Source organism: Dipodomys merriami, unplaced genomic scaffold (assembly GCF_024711535.1).
Source record: "Dipodomys merriami isolate MVZ:Mamm:240054 unplaced genomic scaffold, mDipMer1.0.p SCAF_11, whole genome shotgun sequence".
NCBI lineage: Eukaryota > Metazoa > Chordata > Mammalia > Rodentia > Heteromyidae > Dipodomys > Dipodomys merriami.
The window spans coordinates 3,403,765-3,416,214 of record NW_027202382.1 but is presented as its reverse complement, the minus strand read 5'-3'; the positions used below and the strand labels follow the sequence as shown (position 1 = coordinate 3,416,214).

The 12,450-nt window shown below is 39.5% G+C and overlaps 1 protein-coding gene across 6 annotated transcripts in view; it reads left to right on the top strand.

The window, feature by feature from the left end:
* Slc24a2 (solute carrier family 24 member 2) overlaps positions 1-12,450 on the top strand; it is a 246,706-nt gene that overhangs the window by 165,827 nt on the left and 68,429 nt on the right. The window lies entirely within an intron of this gene.

The window sequence follows — 12,450 nt, the reverse complement described above, 5'->3', positions numbered from 1 at the left end:
GCAATGAGGCTACAGACACCTCAGTTCTTATGTTTCATAAATAGCAGGGCCTCTTTTAATGGAAGGGAAGACGGCACTTCCTTACTGGCTCTCCCATCTGGGATCAGCACCAGACTATGCATTCACTTCTACATGGGAATCATAATGTGATCACAAATCCTTAAGTGGTGTCAAGACCCATTTCTCTCCTGACCTCCCATGATCAGATCCACTAGCTCTGGCCTCTTCATCTCAGCCATGAAAAAAAGAATTCCATTCCATACACTGTCCTCTACTGGTTTTTCCAGACCCAAATCAGACTATATCAAACACATGTGCACACAGCCATTTAAGAAGAGGCAAACACCAATTTTATTCATCTAAAGTATATAGTTCTACATTTGTTCATATATTCACCCATATGAATTCTGAAGACATTGCAAACTGGCATGGATGGTAATCCCACTGGTAACATTTTCCTTTACATATCCCCACTGGAGACAAGTTCTTAAAGGAACACTAGCTTGTCCCAGAACTTCCAGAATACTAGTTTAAATACTGTTCTTGAACCTGACCTTTAGAAACATAATTGCCATACCAATGCAACTACTTGTCCTTTTGTACTTCCCAGGGTGTCAGAATATAAGCCAAATAACCAGTAGTGAGCAGAGCTTTAACTTCAAAGCCTTTCAGCCAAGACAACCATCATTGTCAGGAGTTAAACTCCATCATGAGTTCATTTCATGTGAGACTACCATTTAAGATTAAAAAAAAATCTTCCCTGTACTTGTTGTATGCATGGTAGCCTCTTCGACCCGGTATTTGGGAAGAGTAGCATAGATACCTGTTAACCAGATACACTGAGAAGCCAGCTACCTGGTTCAAATCCTAGCTCTGCCGCTTACTAGCTGTACAAACTAGGCAAGTCCTAGCTCTGCCGCTTACTAGTTGTACAAACGAGGCAAGTTGTTTAGATCCCTATAAATCAGCTTCTTCTTTTGTAAAACAGGACAATATTAGTACCTATATCTAAAGGCTGTCCTGTATGTTCAGTAGAGAGCTAGACAGGAAGCAGGTAGCATATTGCCAACATATTACCAGTTCTGTTTGGATATTGCTACACAAATAAATTGTTCCCTATTTTCCTTTTCTTTTTCTTGCAGCTATCATATTTTAGATAGATTTTAAGAGTTCAGCAATAAATCATTGAATTCTCTTTTCTATACATTCGCTTAAGAAAAAGCTTAACATGTACCAATTTGTCAGGCTCTCCTATATCTACATTTGACATGAGAAATTATTTTTGTCAATCAGTTTTTAGTTAAATTTATTCAGATGATATATAATTACAGTTTCCATATTTACAAAGTTCTCTTGTCTCTTGTATGATAAGGAAATTGTATGAGATGAATGACATTTAACTCTTTTTCCTCCAAAAAGTCCAGCTATTTAGATTTCCTCTGGGTTTCATAACTTTCAGGATGTTCAGTAGTAGAGTTTAAAAAATTATCGTTCTGACATACTGATAGAAATCTGGAAAAGCAATTACTGTACTAATTTTTCAGCCCTGCTGAAATATTCTTGGGCCCCATTTGAATTATTGGGCTTTAGAAGGTCCCAATGTCTGACTCACTTATAGAAAATCTCAGATGCATAATTGACTGTCTTAATCTACCCCTGTTTGCCTCCTGGATCTTAACCTCATCTGTAAAATCCCAGTTACACAGTATAGTGTCTAAAGAGGAGTAATGACAAATGGATTTATACTTAGAATAAGTGAAATGTAGAGCATTTTATGAATACCCTTCCTACTTCAATTCAATTATTTTATTTTAAGTTCTTCATAATTTGGAGTGATTATTTCTATTGTGCTCAGGGCACAAGTGTTTGGTAAAATACTGTCCAAGGAACACTATGGTATGGAATATATGATTATAGGTTTTTCTCTTATTTCTGTATCTGTAGCATTCATTTCCTTTTTGTCTTCCTATCTTACCACCTGAATTCATTCTATTCTCAAATTCTCTTGCCTTCCCTCACATCTTTATTCTTTGGGTTACTATAGTTATAGTTGTCTTTTTTCCATCTTTGTGTCCCCATCCCAGGATAGGAGCTTTGGCTTTTCTAATATTACTCAGTGCTTCATGCACCAGAGAGTAGAAACACGGCTGTGCTGGACCAACAACTGGATATCATTGAGCTCTGATTCTCTAAGTGCAGCCAGGCTAGATGGAATCTAGGAATCCATCCAAGATATTCTCTAGCCAGCACACATCACCTGCTCTACACAGCAGTGTTTTCCAACTCATTTCCAAAAGGTTGTCACCATTTTTGCTTCTTTAAAGAAGAAATAGAGGGGGTTCTAGGAGTCATGAGATAAATTTCCCTTTCTCCAGTTTCCTTTCACAAAGACAATGACTGAAGCAGAACTATTCAACCTGCAGAGTCAGAACAATAAACTGGAAAAGATCATCAAAGGCAACAAGGCTACAGAAGGCTAAGAGAACACATTGAAGGGAGATTTACTAAGTATAGGAATTTTACTGAGTTTTAGAATTAACAAAGTAGGTACACTTCTCCCCTACTCTAAAGGGTCAAAGCAAATAGGTTAAGGTATATTTGATTTACACAACAGATTTGTATGTATGTGTGTGCCTGGCACAGACAGGTAGGAGAAAGTGACTTACACTGGGGATGGTCACCTAATTCTAGAAGAATTAGTACATCAGGAAAAGTAGTGAAATTCCAACCCAGAAAGATAGCAAGATTAAGATTGCTGTATTTCCATTTTTTATTTTGAAAAGATTACTTATCTATAAACATGCAAGACAAGTAGAAATGCTAGAAGTAGATAGGTGGTATGGAAAATTAGGAAATGAGAGTTCAAACAAGACTATTGTAGCTACCTAGACAAGTACTCAGATGAGGCAAAGGCAGAAAGAATGGAGTGGAAAAGGCAGAATGAAGGATACTAAGGGCTAGAATAGATAGAGCTCTGATTTTGAAGGCTGACAGAGGAATCAGCACAGCCATACCCCAGGTCTTGGTCATGTGAAATAAGCCAAGCTCATGATTCTATGAAGTGGTGGATCATCCCCTAAGTCCTATTTTAAAGAAATAGAAGAGAATTGAATAGTTTGCCAATTTAAGACTGCATAATAAATGTACTTGTAATCCTCACGGTAGGTTTGGCAGGATTTTTATCGGAAAGTACCTTTTGCTGGATTTGGTAAACATAATCATTCAATCTGCAGAGAAACAAAAATATACCCAACATGTTAGGTGTGATTGATGAAAATTCCAGTTTCTCAACTCTATGACTGTACCTTCTAAAAATTACTAAGAACCTGTTTTAGAAACTCAAAGAGCACAAACAGATTTAGGGAAGTAAGAAATGTTAAAAGGATGGTTTCAGATATTCTATGTCTGTGGTTATTTAATTCATCAGAAGAATAGTATTTTCTCTCTTGAAATTCCAGCTGAATATTTTGTCCAGCTCTAGCTAACATGTTAAATATTCAGCTAGAACTCTTGAGTTGATGCAGGTAATATTAGAAATAAAAACATGAATGATTAATATTTATTAAATTCTACATGTCAAACACTGTGTTAGGCATTTTACATAGGTTAACTTATTTTTCATATAATTGCATAAAACAGATCCATAGAGCTGTAACCTATCCATGTAACTATCATGCTAAATCATAATGTGTTCTTCTCCTTGACGCTGGAGAAAGAAGGAATTCAGATAAAATATCCAAGTTCAGATTTATTTTAAGATTTTTAGTGAGGATTTTAAAATATACTATTAAAAGGATGCTCATGAAGGCAGGAAATCTTTTTACCACATTGTTTTCTCTTGTCTATATTGCTCCTGGTTATTCTTTGAAAATGCTTTTCAGAAATCTGCTTCTTCTGTCTGTACTTTCCCTGCCCTTAATCCACCTCAAAAAGAAAGAAAGCAGAACAGTACATCCAGGACCCATTTTTCTTGTTTGGTCATCCAGAGCATGTAAAATATGATGAGATATGGCTTGAGTCAGCTCCTTGCAGGACAGAAATCAGTTACCACAGATATTGCTAGGCAACACTACAGAGAACCTGACTGCAAATTAGAGGACAAATTTTATAAGAAGTTGGAGTATCTGGGGACTCACTTGGACATTTTATTGTGAACCATCTAGATGATCCACAGTAATGACCACACATTTTCCATGCACTGTTCAAGGTTGATAATTCCCACATAATTGTTCTGATACCTCCCTCTGTGATCCTAACCTACCTTTCAGAACTTTCCACTATATTTTCCATAACCCACATATTTGCCAGCAAGATAATTGGGCATAGTTACACCTCATAAGCAACTTCTATGCCTCCTCTAAATAAAATTTAAAACATGAACAAAAAATCACTCCCTTGGCTTACATAATGGCTAGAGCTGTCTAGGGATGAATAATCACAGTGGAGGGAACTAGTCATGAGATCATTGCAGCTCAATCTACCCACATGGGCACCACCATGGTGGTCCCAGAGGAGCCTGAGGTAATGAGCCTTATCCAGTTTGAAGCCAGAGATGAGCAGACTATGGTACCCTTTGCCCAGTGAAGGACATAAGCTTCAAAGGTCAAGGATAAAAGCCTTGACCATTTGAAAACAAGTGAGAGGTTATTCACTTATTCCATTAGGAGTTATAAAAAAGCTAGATGGAGAAACCTACATTTCTTGTGTGCCAGTCCTAGGGCTTGAAATAAGGGTTTGGGCACTGTCCTTAAGCTTTTTTTTTTTTCTTCAAGATTAGTGCTCTACTACTTGAGCCACAGCTTCATTTCAGGCTTTTTTTTGGTAGTTAATTTGATAGAGTCTCACAGACTTCCCTACCTGGGCTGGCTTTAAACCATAATCCTCAGAACTCAGCCTCCTGAATAGCTAGGATTACAGGCTTGAGCCACTGGTGCTTTTAAACCAAGGGCTATAAATTAATGAGTCAAATATAGATCAGTGTTATTGTTTATAGCTTATAACTTCTTGGCAACATTTAACAATCATATTTTACATTAAAAATGCAGATATCTGGGTTTCCATCAAATAATCGAAAGATCTGCCTTCATTCCCATTAGGCTTTAGAAAAGGCCTGAGTGGCCCATGTCTCTTTCTGAGCTTGCACTATCTACTTTTCCATAATCCACACCATACCCCATTGTTTCCACAACCCATTTTACATACCTTCATCATACCTGCCTCCTGTCGTTTACTCGTGCCTTATCAAGATATTTATTATATTCCAGACCCTGGACCAGATGCTGGGGTCAATCTGATTCCCCACTTGGCCACCAATGTGACACCAACATTTCTTGGAGGCTTGGGTCTCAGAACAGTATCCACATACAGACATAAACACGACTAGCTATTAGGGAGACAGAAATGGCAGCAATAACAAAACATTGTGCTGGGTCTGTAGGAAACTGGAGACAAGAGAGGGAGGATTTCATAAGGGAGTTAGGCTCAGCATGAAAATCAGTGGCATCTCCTTAAAAGGCAGCCATACGTGTGGAGGCATATGGTATGCATGTGTGTATATGTCCATGTATGTGTGTGCATATGTGCAAATGTTCACTAATCCTACTCGTAACTTGATAGCTGATACAGGATTACTGCCTTCATTCATTTTGCTCTGCCATAACTGATTAGCTGAGACTGAATAATTTATAAGGAGCAGAAATATATTTCTCACAGATCTGTAGGCTAGCAAGGCCAAGATGAAGGCCCCAGCATTTCTGGTATCTGGTGGAACCTCATCTCTGCTCCCAAGATGGGGCCTTAAAGATGTGTCTTGGCAGAAATAATGCTGTCTTTTCAAGGCAAGAACAGGAGACCCACTCTCGTATACCCTTTTTACGGTGATGTTGGTCCATCATTAAGGGCAGTCTTCATGATCTGAACACCTACAAATGCATGGCTTTTACTGTTGCATTTGAAATTGTTTCCAATTCATGAACTTAGGAGCATTCTTTCCAACTATGCCAATTCTCCACAGCATCATCCTTTTATTTCCATTTGCAAAGTTGATGCCTTGCCTCCAAAAGCCTCCTTGAGAGGGTTGATTCTCATGAAACAGACAGACACACTCATTAGCATAGATTTGGAAAAGAACCCCATGGAGCAAAATCCTCTCTGTTAACGCCTCGCAGCATATGACGTATACTTGAGCTGTGTGTTGAGTGCAGCCGTCCCCAGGCAACCGGGCCCTCACTGAAGAGCCTCTCAGGAAAGTTCAACACGAACACCAGTCCCCCACAGAACGAATGCTAAGCAGAGTTTCAGCAGTGAGTCAGTATTTTGAAGGCTTTTTTGGTGAGCTTTAGAATCTGAAGGTTAAAATATTCCTTCCCTTCTGATTTGAGGAAAAAGAGATGAGCTTTTCCTCATTTAACCTCCATCTTTTAAGATGTTGTGTGTGTGTGTCAGTGATTCCTCAAAAAAATTACTTTTATTTGCAGGAACACTTAAGAGAATAATAACCAGAGAAAGCCTTTTAAGGGAAAACCATTACTTTTTGATAGACTGTGCAACTTCTATTGGAAAGAAATCAAACAAATGGCTCAGAAGTGGACAGGATTGGAAGACATTTTTTAAGTCAAGAGTTAGGTTGACTATAAAGAAATTTTTCATGTGAGTAGACAAGAAAAGACAGCAGTGTTGTTTTAACCCTGATACCCTGCCAAACACTTTTTAAAAAAATCATAATGTCTACAAATAAGAGCTATGCTTGAAAGAGTGGGATGGGGAATTGCAAATACTCAGCCCTCATACCATCCATTTGCAAAACAAACACTTTTACTCAGTAATAAAAATAAGTTCCCAGATTTATGAAGTAGCCAAGACTCCTTCATCCCCCAGACTAACAAGTTAATGTCGCACAGGACTCGGAATTGCCAAGACAGCCTTTCTCACACTGACCATTTTTCTTTTGATCATTGTCTTGTGTTAAAGGAAAGAAGCATGGAGGGTAAGATTTGACTGGCACATACCTAAGGGCAGACTGGAGATAATTAGCATTTGAATAAGATTTAACTGCCTTGCACTGGGCTGGATGAGATGTTCTTGGTGGATCATGCCCAAAATATGAAGAGGAGCACCAGTTATTTAAAAATGTTTCATCAGGAGGAGGCTGCAATGCTTGATGAGAAATGTACTCATTATCTTGCCCATGTAATTGTAACCCCTCTGTACAGTATGTTCACAAAAAATTTTTAAAAAATATTTCATCAGCCGGGCGCTGGTGGCTCATACCTGTAATCCTAGCTACTCAAGAGGCTGAGATCTAAGGATCCTGGTTCAAAGCCAACCCGGGCAGGAAAGTCCATGAAACTCTTATCTCCAATAAACCACTAGAAAACCAGAAGTGGCACTGTAGCTCAAGTGGTAGAGTGCTCGCCTTGAGCTGAAGAGCTGAGGGACAGTGCTCAGGCCCAGAGTTCAAGCCCTACAACCAAAAAAAAAAAAAAAAAAAAAGTTTCGTCAGGCATAATATCTGTAATAGCAGCTACACAAGCAGCTACTCAACTGTGATCAAGAGGATCACAGTTCAAGACTAGCCCTGAAAAAAAATCAGCAAACCCCATCTCAACAAGCTAGGCCTGGTGGTTGTTACCTATAATCTTAGCTACTGTGAGCTATATGGAGAGGGAAAACAGTCCAAGACCCACTCTAGCAAAAATAGATTTTATCTGAAAAAATAAAGCAATAAAGGATTAACTCCCCCACAAAAAAAAAATATTCCTACAGACCAGTGCAACGTACTTTACAGACATCTTATCAGCTGCTCCCAAAACTCTCAAGAATAAGCGTTTGTTGTCTATTTTCTCATTTGATAGAAGAGGCCAAGGCTCAGAGAAAGGCATGCAGCTCCTACGAAGTAGTGCCAAGGGTGAGGCCCACTTCACCTTTATGGTAAAGTTATGGTAGTGGTCGTAGAAAAGCCACAATCAGTGCCTATCTTCTAATGGTTCAGCACACCAAAGCATTCTGAACATAGCTGTCATCTAAGAGCGGGGTGTTTGCATACTTTATCTAGACAACATGAGGAGAGCCTTTGATGGAAATGAGTGTAGTCCCAAGTCCTCCTGGAGGAACAGAGACTCTGCCTCAAACATCTACACAATTTAGTCATAGGGACAGACACACATGCAAATATCGGAAGAAAAGAGCTGTAATGAGGCCAACTGGATGAATGAAAGGACCACTTTTCCCTTCCTGCTCCCCTGGCTTTGTAATCTATGTTTCAATTCCATCTAGATCTGAAAGGAAATAAGCAGATTAATGAAGAGATCATTTCATGAAATAGTGGCATCAACACAGTGAAATCTCTTTTGCCATTGGACAACACAACCTGATTTAGAACTTTTGGAAGTAGTGTAGAATTTGTTTGTTTTGACAAGCCTAGAGAGAATATCAAGTTCTCAGCCAGGCACCAGTGGCTCATGCCAGTACTCCTAGCTACTCAGGAGTAGGCTGAAATCTGAGGATTGTGGTTCAAAGCTAACCCGGGCAAGAAAGTCGATGAAACTCTTAACTCCAATTCAATCACCAAAAACTAAATGCCAGAAGCAGAGCTGTGGCTCAGGAGCACAAGCTGAAAAAGCTCAGAGGCAATGCCCAGGCTCTGAGTTCAAGCCCAAAACCAGCAAGAAGAAAAGAAATTACATTTCAAAAGTTCTCTAGATGCCCTGTTACATGGTTTCTCCTTCAGTCATCTCTGTGGTGCTAGTATTAATGACAGCTTCCTAACAATTGTCTGCCCTCACTGCCAAGCCTAGATTAGATATAGTTTCCATGGCCCCTTTACAGCTGAGGACTGGAAGGTCCCTAGGGGTAAAACAACTTACTCAAAGTCACACATCAAATAATGGGCAGATCTTGCATCCAAACCTACAGTCCCTGACTTTAAATCCCATATGCTTAACTATCAAGCCCTACCAAATGGAAAACAAAAACAAAAACAAAAATCAGCCATCTACAAGTGTGTTGCAATCTATTGTTGGTAAATACTTCTGTGATAAGCATGAGATGACTTCACCAAGATACTGCTGCCTGTATTGAGAAAAGCCTTGATTGTTCGGTCTCTCCCAAAATAAAACTAGCTCTTCAGAAAAGTGACCAACCATTATTTTTCCCATCAGCTAACACTTAAATAATAAATGCTTTGGTCTTGTTGATTTCTCTACCTCTACTTTTCATTTTAATAAAAATGAAATTAGTGGAAGCCCTTCTATTGGCTTTCCATTTGAGCCATCAGAACGTTGAGGTCCCAAATGGGAGCAATCATTTTCTACCACCTCTAGAACTTGATGGGAAAAGGTTGAGAATGTCAAAAGCCTCCAATTGAGGAGGAAAAAAAAAACTGAAAGGCCATCTTGGAAGAAATCTATGACCAGATAGGAGGATGTTGGTTGGGAACCCCAAATACTAATTTCTATCCAGAGATTCTTGTGGACTGGAGACAAAATAAAGCCCTTTGGTTTTGCCAATTGCTACATTAAGGGGTACCTTAAAACAGGTCTTGCTGGCAAGATTCAAAATGAACAGAGTGGAACTTGTTGAGTTCTAGAAGCTGGGATACCTAGACCCCCAGCTATTTTTATGGCCAGAAAGCATGTGCTCTTGCCAGGCCAGGCAGTATCCATGATCTGAATTCAGGCTCGCCTCAAACAGCAACCTCTGGGTACTGGGGAACTGTTTCAGGCCATGAGGCCTTCTTAAGAAAAAGGCTTTCTTATGGAAAAAAGACAGGAGGTGGTACCCAGAATGCTATTTCCCAAGTCACTGTCACTCTTCTGATCCTGGCTGCCTCATGCTCAGTTGATACAGTGATCACTGCTAGATGGAATTAAATAATAGCCTCTCGAACTCCTTCCCAACCTCCCTCCTCCTATCCTAAAGAAACTCAGGTTGGGTTGAATCCACTCTGAATCCTAATCCAAAAAAAATGAAGGTATTTATTATGGGTATTTATTATGGAGAATGTGCTAGTTAGAAGCCATGTGCCTGCACAGGAGACTTCTCATTCCTACCTGTCAGGCCCTCTCAGCCAAGCTAGGTCTGGATACTGGCTATCAACTTCCCTGAAATATCCATAGGCTATAGACAACAGCTAGGCATGTGATGGGCTGTCGCTTATACCTGCATGTTGTATTTGTCCAGGTCACATGTCACACTCCTCATTCTACAACTTAACCTGGGGCAGGGAAAAGGGCTATCCTGCTTTTCTCAGGATACAGCTAATAAAGTTGTCCTCTCTCCATCCCATGGCTGCCAGTCAAGACTGTTCTAATAGGCTACTCCTCCTTCAGTCTTTTCTTTTTTATACTTTTGTCTGTCTTCCTTCCATCCTTTTTTTGTGTGTGTGCTAGTATCAGGACTTAGCTTTCCTATTCATCGCTGGTACTCTACCACTTGAGCCACACCTCTAGTCCAGTATTTGCTGGTTAATTAGAGATTCCTCCAGTCTTTTCTGCCTTGTATTTAGTAAGCTGTAGTCATAATTCTCTCCGCCTGGGCAGATACCATTCTACTCCTTCCTCTGGGCTTTGAGTACTCATGGCCTTGCTGGTACGCAGCTTCTCACTGCTCTTAATTTCACCACCGTTACCTTCACCATGTATGCTGTGTCTCATTCTTGTCTCTCTGCCCTATTCATTATCCAAAGAAACAGCTAACTATTGCTAGCCACAGTGTCAATAATATGTGAGTGTGAGCTTTGTCAGACATCAACGGTTCCAGTTCTATGTAAACATAAAGTGACACTGAAACAATACGATTGCATTTGTTTATACCTGCTTCCACAAGAGATGAGGTAAAGCACAATATCATCTGCCACCAGCAGATGTTGCCGATTGATGCATGGAAACAGGTGTGTGCATGCAGAGAAGGTTGCATCTAACAAGATGGATCTGTGAAAATGGAACGGGGTGTCTTCACTGCATAGAATATGATTTCCAGCCAGCCGTGCAAACAGTCACTCATGTTCTGTTTTCTGAGCAAATAAATGTGAATGCCAGCAGCTTATTCTACTGCTATAACTAGAAGAAAGAGGGGCTACAAAAAAATTAGTTGGCTGATATCATTCATCAGCTTACTGTGAGTTTACATACACAGATATGATGTGTGGAACTACTATGAACATCTGTTTAATAGTTATAAAGGTATTTAGATCATTTACAAATTCCAAGCTTGTGTAATATTGCATATATTATAGACATCTGTTCCTCAAATAGTAAGTATATATATATATACATATATATGTGTATATATATATATATATATATTCCACCAAAGACAGTCTTCAGAAGTCATGGGGGGGAAATATTCTTATTTACAATTTCTTACTGAAGCACCTGAATCTTTTGTAATATATCTAACAAAAGCCAGACTAGGCGAGTTTTTATAAAAGGTGTAAAGATGGGTGATTTTTCTCTCCCAAGGCATAATTTTGTACTACCACATGTTAGGTATATTTTAAGCATGTGAAAAAAAGACTATATGTATGATACAAATATACAAGAATGTTTATTGCATCTCAAGCTAGATCCTTCCTCTTGTATACAAAGCCATCAATTATAAGTTAATTCAATGGATCTCCAGCAGCTGCCTAAATTAATGGGCTGTGGAAGCCTTCAGAATCACAGGGATATCTCTGGAGTCTAATTAATTTCTTGAAGTTTATTGGGAGACTGTTACAATCAAGAAAATAAATATTGTTAATCTTCCCACAGTGTTGCTCGAAACAATCTGGGATTTTCAGAAGAGCAAGAATAAAAAAGTTTCTATTTTTAAACTGAAGTAAAGGTGGGGGGGAAGCAATGGTATATCGTCATCTTCTCTTCCCCCACCCCTCCACTCCAGCTGCCAGGCACCAGCTGACTCAGAGCAACTCCCTGACTGCCAGCACTTTCCAGCCCAGCTAGCTCCACTGGGCCATCTGCACTCAAAGGAAGGGCTCTTATGCTCCAGGCCCTCTGCTTTTTAGACAGCTCTGTCACCTGAGCCAAATGATCTTCCCTGAAAATATACAGCAGTAACAATTCCCAGAACACCTGGCAGTGTTTTAGACCTTCCAGCATTGGAAATCAGCAGTAAACAGACAGTTTAAAACCTAGGGTTGTTGTTTTTTACCTTGGATTTTCCCCAGGTAGCTTCCATATTCTTCAGGAAGTTCTTTAGGTTCTGTTGGAAAAAGAAAAGTCATAAGATGAACCATGGGCCTACTGATTCATGACAAGGAATGCCAGTGTCCAAAAGCCTCTATATTGTTCATGCTCTGTCTCTAAAAATTGCAGGGCTAGATGAGGTCTGGGTGAAGTATTCTTGTCAAGTATTCTGTGTCATTGGCTGTTTAAAAAAAAAAAAAAAAACAGTGTCCGACTCTGAAATGCAAGGCTCATCCCACCCCCAATAGAATAATACATCTTAAGT